An 8,330-nucleotide genomic window follows, 5' to 3' on the forward strand; every position below is an offset into this window, starting at 1 on the left:
TGTGTGTGTGTGTGTGTGTGTGAGACTCAGCAGACCTAGTTTAATAAATGGATGTGGGTTTTCCGGAGACTGACTCACTGAGAGAACAAGTCCGGGTTGGAGACATTAGACCTTTTACAGAGCAGATAGCAGAGGTTAAATAAGTCACAGATGTACTCAAATGTCATCACTAGCACGATAAAAATAAGAACCTGCTCAGGTTTGACCTCTCCATTCCCATGTTTTTCATGATCCACTGCTTCACTTGAGTGCGGGGAAAGGGGGCAAGGGGGGGGTTGCAAAATTGGGACTTTATAAAATTGTATAAATTCATTGTTTCAAGGTCAGCTTTGAGGCTCAGCATTAACCATGACTGAACTCATAAACGTATCACACTGGGGGGAGGAGACAGCTCAATGAAAACCTAATTTGTTGTGAATGTGAAACTTACTAATTCTAACTTTTGATCTGCTTTGCATATTTTGTGCTAATTACAGCACGGGAGGAAATGCTTCCTTTGCATATTTGAGAGCATTAGAATAAGAGAGCAAGGGAGTGAAACAGGGAGACAAAGAGGGTGGAAAAAAGGAGGGAAGATTACATGCTGTTGGCCTCTATAATGAGATTGTCGTTGAATATTCCAACCAACCTTAATACCTCTCTGCAGTGTTTGAAGATTGTGTTTCCATTTGGGCCGGCCTGGATGGACTGATTAATCACTTTTTAATCAGGATGCCTCAGTGAATATCACCCCTCGAACGTCTTTTGAAGCACTGAGGCGACACAGTTTTAAATTTATTTGCTCTGAGTTTCTCTGCTTCCAATATTCATCACAGGGACAGCAAACTAAATGTTTGATTCCTTTACACTGTTGCAGTGGTGATATACTGCATTGCAGTAAAGGATGGCCAATAGCCAACAAGTGACAGTATTGCACAAACGGCTCATCCTTTCAAAGATAAATAGCCACCCCACATTTAATATATAACATCACTCAGTGAGTCCCTCCCTCTTTGTTTCTGTCTAATTGTTTCTTAGCAAATACACACCGGTTAAACACAAAGGTTTACAGATAGCTACCTCTGATGGGATACCAATTACTTGTTAACAGGTGGTTTGTGTGCATCACTCCAGGATGTTTTGCGTACACTTTACATATATTTACATCATTTGACATTCGAAAATGATCCACTGGCACAGCCAGCATGATGGCAAAGTCACTGGTGTAAGTCCCACGTTGTTGCAGACAGTACAGCATGTGGTGCATGAAATTGTATTAAAATTGATAATGTTATTTGCTTATGTGCTAACTGCAGTGTAATGGATGAAAGGGTGAGCGGTAGCCTACATGACAGTATGTGTCTCAGTGAGTGGGCTTTAATGTGCGGCATACGTATTGTACATGTATTTGTTTTTATTTTATTACTACTCGAATTAGTGCAAAACTCCCATACAACCAGAAGGCCAACATAACCTTTAATCTTTAAAGCTGCTATTCAGTATTTGTTATATGAACAATGGATCACAGGACTACTTGTATGTGAATTATCACCCAACTCTGCAGTTCCCCTCAGCTCTACAGAGCATTTTAGCATCTTTCAGCTAATTGTTTTGGTTTTCTGGCCCGCAACTTTACTGTTTGGATTCACGCTCACGGTTCTGATAAGAACAGTTTTTGGCTGCACCCCCGGGCAGCCGTTTCAGTGGAAAAATGTATTTTTTTAAACGGTTGGATACATGCCCAGTATACCAAGCATCAGACAGATATAGCTAGCAACTAGCTTGTGGAGTATTAAGCTGAAAAGAGACAACTATTTTTCTCATCAGTTGGAGGAGACCAAAACGGAGGTAAATGGAGAGTGAACATTGGACCTACATTTGCCAGATAACAAAAAAAACACAAAAAACAACTCCAAATGAATGCTAATGTTGCTCCGTATTCTGTTTGCTAATAGGTTAGCCAGAGTTTGGAGTGAATAATCTGATTTTAATGGCAAAATATGTCATACACAAATGTCAATTTCTTAAAACATCCCCTGTCTTTAATGCCTTTCTAAATGACATAATTCTCTATAAACAATCCATGAAATGCAAAACAAAGAAAGCCCTATTTTAGATGAATGCTTCTGCAAACTTGTTCCTTAGTGTCTACTGCTAAGTCCCTTGGTCTCTTTTCCCTGTATTTATTTTTGTTTGTTTTGATTTTTTTTGAAAATGTATCAACATTGTACTCCATGTTCAATTCATGTTGTAGAATTGACTTAATATGTTTGAAATGTGCCTTGTTGTATGTTTGATACGAATCTTTGATGATAATAAAAAAGAATACGTTAGCCGTATCAATATTAAAGGTGATCAAATGCAAGTGTTTCTTCTTTCCCCAAAAAGCCATAAAGTAAACTTCCTGTCTGGTTTGCAGACATAGATATTTCAACATTTATGAAACAATTCACCCCATCGTCCTTCAATGTAAAAAAAACTGGTAGCTTGTATAACTACATTTAAAGTAGCTCCTCCAAAACTGTTGTTCCGGTGCTCCAAAACATTTACGGGATCATCCGTGGGTTATTACCATGACACTATTGTGTTGCCTGGCTGAACATCCTCTCCTCGTTGCTAAGCGAGCTGTTCCCTGCCATCGACTCACCTCAGCTCACACTCTACATCACAGCACTCCTTTTCTCCTCCCTCATTCTCTCATTCTCTTATTCTGCCTGCCTGCCTCTGGCCTCGGATTATTCATCCAAGAGCTAAAAGTCAAAGTTTATCTCTGTCGTTCTCAGTGTGTCTCTATGGCTCTGTCAATCTAGCCCCGCCTCCTCCTCTCTATTACTGTCCCCTTTTATCATCTCCCCTCTCTCCCAGCCTGAGTTGAGGAAGGGAAAAAGTCATGATCCTTGTGGTGTTTGGTGGAAAAAGTGGGGAACAGAGTGGCACAGAACAGTCAGTCAGCCTATCAGCGTGCATGAGTCATGCGGCTGCGAAAGTCAGAGAGGATGAGAGAAATGCAACAGAGTCAGGGAGGGAGTACAACAATTAAAAAGAGCATTATCACAATAATTCAACAACCTGGTTATCTCAAGGAAACGACAAGGAGGGACAACATCGGCAGTGGCTTGCAGATAACCATCTCTGCCTAGGATTTATGAAAGAGTTACGAAATTGAAGTTCGAATCCTCAGTATCAACCTCTAGCCATCAGCGTGCTCTCCTTCATCACTGCCATCTTATCAGCTTCGTCTTGAGCTGGGAGTGCGTTTTGCATACGGCCAGCAGGTTTTGCATGTGGGCCACATTATTGTCACCTTGCTGAATTGCATTATAGAAAGTGAGCGAAGGAGACTCCAGAGAGCGAAAAAGGAGACAGGGAGCCAATCTTCTCCAGGCAGAGGTGAATTCAGTCTGTCCTCACTAAAGGACAAGTCTCTGTCCTGCCCTCCTGTGAATTAGCCCTCAGACTTCAGCGAGCTCGTGTCTCACAGCACAGTTCAGCGTGTGCAGAAGGCTGTGCCCTTTTACTTAAATTGTACCACAGCACAGATTAATCATAGCTCTGTTTGATTCTCTGCTAACAAAGCCTTAGGGCAGAAGTGCACTATTTCTTGAACTAATTAAAAGCAGGACTTGCTGTTCTAGTCAAATTTTCAAAGATTGTAATGTTCTATGAATTCTTGCTGAGAAAAACTACAATGTGAATGTCTTTTTTTTTTCTCTCCAAGCCTCTGAAGAAATGTGGGATGTTGTCCTAGTTTTGGCAAAAATCGAGTCAGCATATCAATGTGTGGAGGCAAGCGTAGACTTTTATTAGGACAACATCTCATTTTAGACTGTTCGGTAGGTGTCACATTTTAGGCAAAGAAAGCCAATTTCTCCAATGCCTTGTGTGCTTAGAGTGAATAATTACAAATCATATCTTATATATCTCTAATTATCTGGCCATGCAGATAGTTTAGATTATGTTTGTCCAGGATATGAGTTAAAAGTCTCTGAGATTGTTGCCCTTATCCCAATACAATGAAGGTGAAAGGGGATTTTGCTCGTGGTGCTCAAAGCATAAAAAATGACATTTAAAAATGTTAGCAGCATCACACATTTACAGACAGAGTGTCCCTGTTTGGAGTGTCCTTGGGAACACATATCTGGGATTGCAGTTTCCAAACTCTTAGTGGATACAAGAAGCGTATGATGAGAATCCTGCCCCGACTCAACAGTGACTACCCGAAGTGTAATCCCATTGAAACTCCCTGACGTGGCTGCGACACAAACCTTTCAAACCTTCTCTACTCTTTATGGAGGTGAAAAAATCCACCTGGCAGGGCAGGTATAAAGCCTCAGGAACTCCTGGTAAAACTATGCATTGTTGTTTTTGTTATTCGGCTTTTGCACGGATTAAAGAAATGACTGTATTAGGCAGATTTTGTCGCTTTTGGAAAGAGCTAGGCCGGCTGTTTTCCCCTGATTTCCATCCTGTGTGCTGGGCTAAGTTAGCTAGCTGCTGATAGTAGCAGTAACAGTATCAAGTACTGTATGTATAGATACCAGATCCCAAAATGGCGCCTATTCAGTTCAACAGATTTGAGCCTGGCACATACACCAAAAAAAGTTGTCTTTATTTTGATTTCTTTTTACATTTCAGTACATTTCAGTAAAGTCATATTTCCTCTGTTCTTGTGCAGGAAATGTTTTTGGACGTATCATACTATCCTTCTTGTGGAATTGTTGGTGTAATGATGGCGATGGTTAAATTGGCTAATCTTTTGCTGATTATGACTTGTATGGACACTGGACGTAACGCGTTACAGTAACATAGCTATTTTTTCAGGTGAAAAGTAGTGTAACGCGCCACTACTGAAAATATGGTAACAAAACGTAGTTCCTTTTGCATTTCGGCGCAACGTTACTTTTCCCAGGGACAGATGCGACACTGCCTTCAACAAGCTCCACACAGTATGTGACGGAGGAGGACGGGCGGTTAAACAAACAGCTGTAGTTACTTTGCATATTTATATTAATTATACTAAATAGTATGAATAATCTATGATTTATCCAAGTGGATAAAGAGGAGATTTTATTGATCCAGTGGTGAAATTCACAAGCTAACTTCCGCTGTTATTTTGGTGAAAGTAACTCAAATTAGTAGTAACGCAAAAGTAGTGTAGCGCATTACAATTCAGAGACAGTAATATTGTAATATAACTTATTACTCTCAAAGGACAGTAACTAGTAATCTATAATGTATTAATGTATGCCCAGCACTGCCTGGCAGCAGTTTTACAGACATCTCTCATACACCGGTGGCATTTGAAAATCTGCCTGCTTCATATTTATTATACTTTTTTTTACTAGGATGGAAAAGGCATGACCCGCCCTTCTCTGCCTCTGACTGGCTTACCCTGTTATTCTGACCTTAACCCTAACCAATCTCACTCCTTATGCCTAAACCCAACCAATTAACCAACCCAACAAAGGAAGGCAACAAGTACTAACCAACTTGAGGCCGAGAAGGGCATCCCAAGAAAACAAATAATTACCATGCAGTCACAAGAATGTTATCAATCTTGAAATAGAATAGAAATGAGTGGCTGAGATGTTGAAGCAGATGATTAGAAACCTGCATATTGTTATGATCATGTATACAGGGATATGAATGGAACGAGACAATAAACGTGGGCAAATAAGAGGGAAAATATACGCATGGCTGGATACTGCCGGGGGTAAGAGAGAAAATGCACCTTTTGGTGGTTTGGGTGAGCAGGCTGCAGAATAACCTGCCCCAGAATTCCATTAGCTGGATTCCAAAAGCCATTTGTTTAGCGGTGGGTGACGCCTGAATCTGTGTGAAAATGTCTGAGTCAATGTTACTTAAAATGTGAGCCTAATAGGGCAGCATTGCATGTCTACTCTCAGTATGTTATGTGAGTGGTGCTTGGGTGGCATTCTTCCTATGTGCCGCTGAACTGTAACAAACATAATCAATAGGATCAGTCGTCGTGATCGGAGCATGAAGCATCGAGTGGCAGAGAGCCGAGAACCTGCCAGCTCTGGAGATGCTCTGAGAGAAATGGCAGCAACAGCAGTGGCATACAGAAGCACATCCATCCGCACGGCTGAAAAGCAGCTTCAAACAGACTGTAAAATCCATCTTTGCTCCACAGTTTGAAGAGAAGGCGGAGAGGGACGGAGGAACAGAGTTTGAATTCTAGACAAAGAGCAAGGCAGAAAGATAGACAGGAAAGGAGAGCAGAAGGGATGAGAGAAAACAGCGAGAGAGACAGACACCGGTCTCAGCTGCAGTTATTGATGTTCCATTGACTTTGGAACATCTGTGAGCCCATTTGGTCTTGTTAATTATACAGCACTAATTTAACTCACATGCTCAGTGGAAACGACAAGGGAGGAGATGCTCTGTGAACTGTGGAGCTCTGTGTCCTGACTTCTACTGTTGATGACGCTCTCAGCTACTGCACGTCTCCATCCTACATGGAAGTTTGCAGCATTTTGCGTGGCTGACAGCTCTAACCCCTGGAAATATATATATATCTACCTACTGAGAAAGAAATCATTATAATCTAATATTATGTTGTTTTTCACCAATAGCCTCTTCAGCCAAGACAAACCCCAAAATGAACTATTAGCTCTAGTATTACCTCCACACTGGCACTGCAATGTGTGAATTTGTATTAAACATCTAATATCACCAAAATGTAATTGTAATACTTTTACATATTTTAATCATTACCCTACCACAGTAACAAAACATATCTTAGCAACATGCATACAAGTTTCACGCTCAAAGACCGACGCATCACCCAAATTTCAACTATACAAACAGCCCCGAAACTGTGTGTCAAATTTAATGATGAAATCTGAACCCAAACGAAACCGCATCCATAGAGAAAAACGTGTCGGGCATTCTGATTGGTTATATAAGAAGAGCATACAGGGAGAGCAATTGCACACACACTCATGCAGACCCCAGAGGCCTGTGTTTGCCTTTCCTGTAATCTGAGCTTCCGTTCTCTGAAGAATGATGTAACTGAATGCCAGCCCTAAACCAAGTAGGAGAGCCAGCCAGCCAGCCAGCCAGACACACACACCCATACACACACACACACACGCACACACTCAAATGTGTGCATTCTTTACATCTCTTTATATCAATCGCTTTTTACTAATTGCAAAAGATTCCTTAGAGAGAGAAGTCATTTCACGTTGCAAACTGTGCAGTAAACATGATCTTTTATTGCATCACGTTGCCCTGCAGATACTTTTACAAGGTCACCAAGATGTGGCAGTGGACCAAGGCACACATAACTCCTGTTACACTAAATCTTTGACTGGTTTGTGGACCAACTTACACTACTGTCTCGGGCTGTGAACTGGTCAGGAGGACATCGAGTCACAGATCTGAATGGATGTCAAAGAATGATCTGCCGTGAGTTCTTTTTTCTCTCCTATTCTCCCCCCCCCCTCACATCCTGTGCTATTGTCTGCACTAAGTATTCCCTGCAAACCAGAAATGAGTCACCGCGCTGGGCTCTCATTTAACAGGAGGCCATTGCAGAGAGGCCAGTACCTCCCTAACCCTCTTCCTGCCTTCTGCTTCAGCATCACCAGCAGGAAGCTAAGGCGGCCTCAAAGAGGCAAATGTTAATTGAATAAAACGCTCCTCCGGACACTCTTCTCCACATCTGTCTTCAAAATGGCTTTTCCATCCTTCCAAAACCGACCTCGGATATCAATAATACATGACTTAAAAGGAACATTTAAAGGGAAGTGAAATACCGGTAAGCAGTCCTCTGAAATGCTCCCAAAACTCTTGCACTACCAAAGTGAAACATATGGCCCATGGCTTATACTTTAACTCTTTAGTATGTTGCAACATAAGCATGTTGTGCAAAAGAAAGGGGCTCATTCTTTCAACTGGTGGTGAAATAGGTCAGGGGTTTCTTTACTTTGTAACTCTGCACTTGCTGCTAATGGGGTTGCCACATACGTTTCGAGCATGTGTGTCTGTGTGGGTCTCTGCTTGTTTTCCTCTCCATGTGACCCATTTGCCGATCGACCACAGTGTTCCCCGCTCCGCCGGGGTTTCCATGCCAACGCAGTCAGTGGCGAGACAAAAGATGAGGACTCACTCGAGCTTGATCAAAGAGACCACTGCTTCAGTCTGTTGCTCTCGCTATCGAGTATGTTCTGAAAGTGATAGCGGTGCTACTGTACACATAGAGATTTTAACCCTTGTGTTGTCTTGGAAATCCACACTTTTAACTTTTTCTTACGTTTTTGTCCCATTTTTTACGTTTGTCACTTTCTTTGACGTTTCACACTACGTAACACTAACTTATTAAC

General features: G+C 41.7%; 1 long non-coding RNA gene across 1 annotated transcript in view; it reads right to left on the reverse strand.

The window, feature by feature from the left end:
* LOC116706580 (uncharacterized) overlaps positions 1 to 5,450 on the reverse strand; it is a 9,033-nt gene extending 3,583 nt beyond the window's left edge. Inside the window, exons 1-2 of the long non-coding RNA XR_004336280.1 lie at positions 5,438 to 5,450; positions 5,312 to 5,404 (exon numbers count right to left, since the gene is read on the reverse strand). This is a non-coding gene — a long non-coding RNA (uncharacterized LOC116706580). The remainder of the gene's footprint in view (positions 1 to 5,311; positions 5,405 to 5,437) is intronic.
* Positions 5,451 to 8,330: the final 2,880 nt, after the last annotated feature.

The sequence above is a fragment of the Etheostoma spectabile genome, chromosome 18 (genome assembly GCF_008692095.1).
Source record: "Etheostoma spectabile isolate EspeVRDwgs_2016 chromosome 18, UIUC_Espe_1.0, whole genome shotgun sequence".
Taxonomy (NCBI): domain Eukaryota; kingdom Metazoa; phylum Chordata; class Actinopteri; order Perciformes; family Percidae; genus Etheostoma; species Etheostoma spectabile.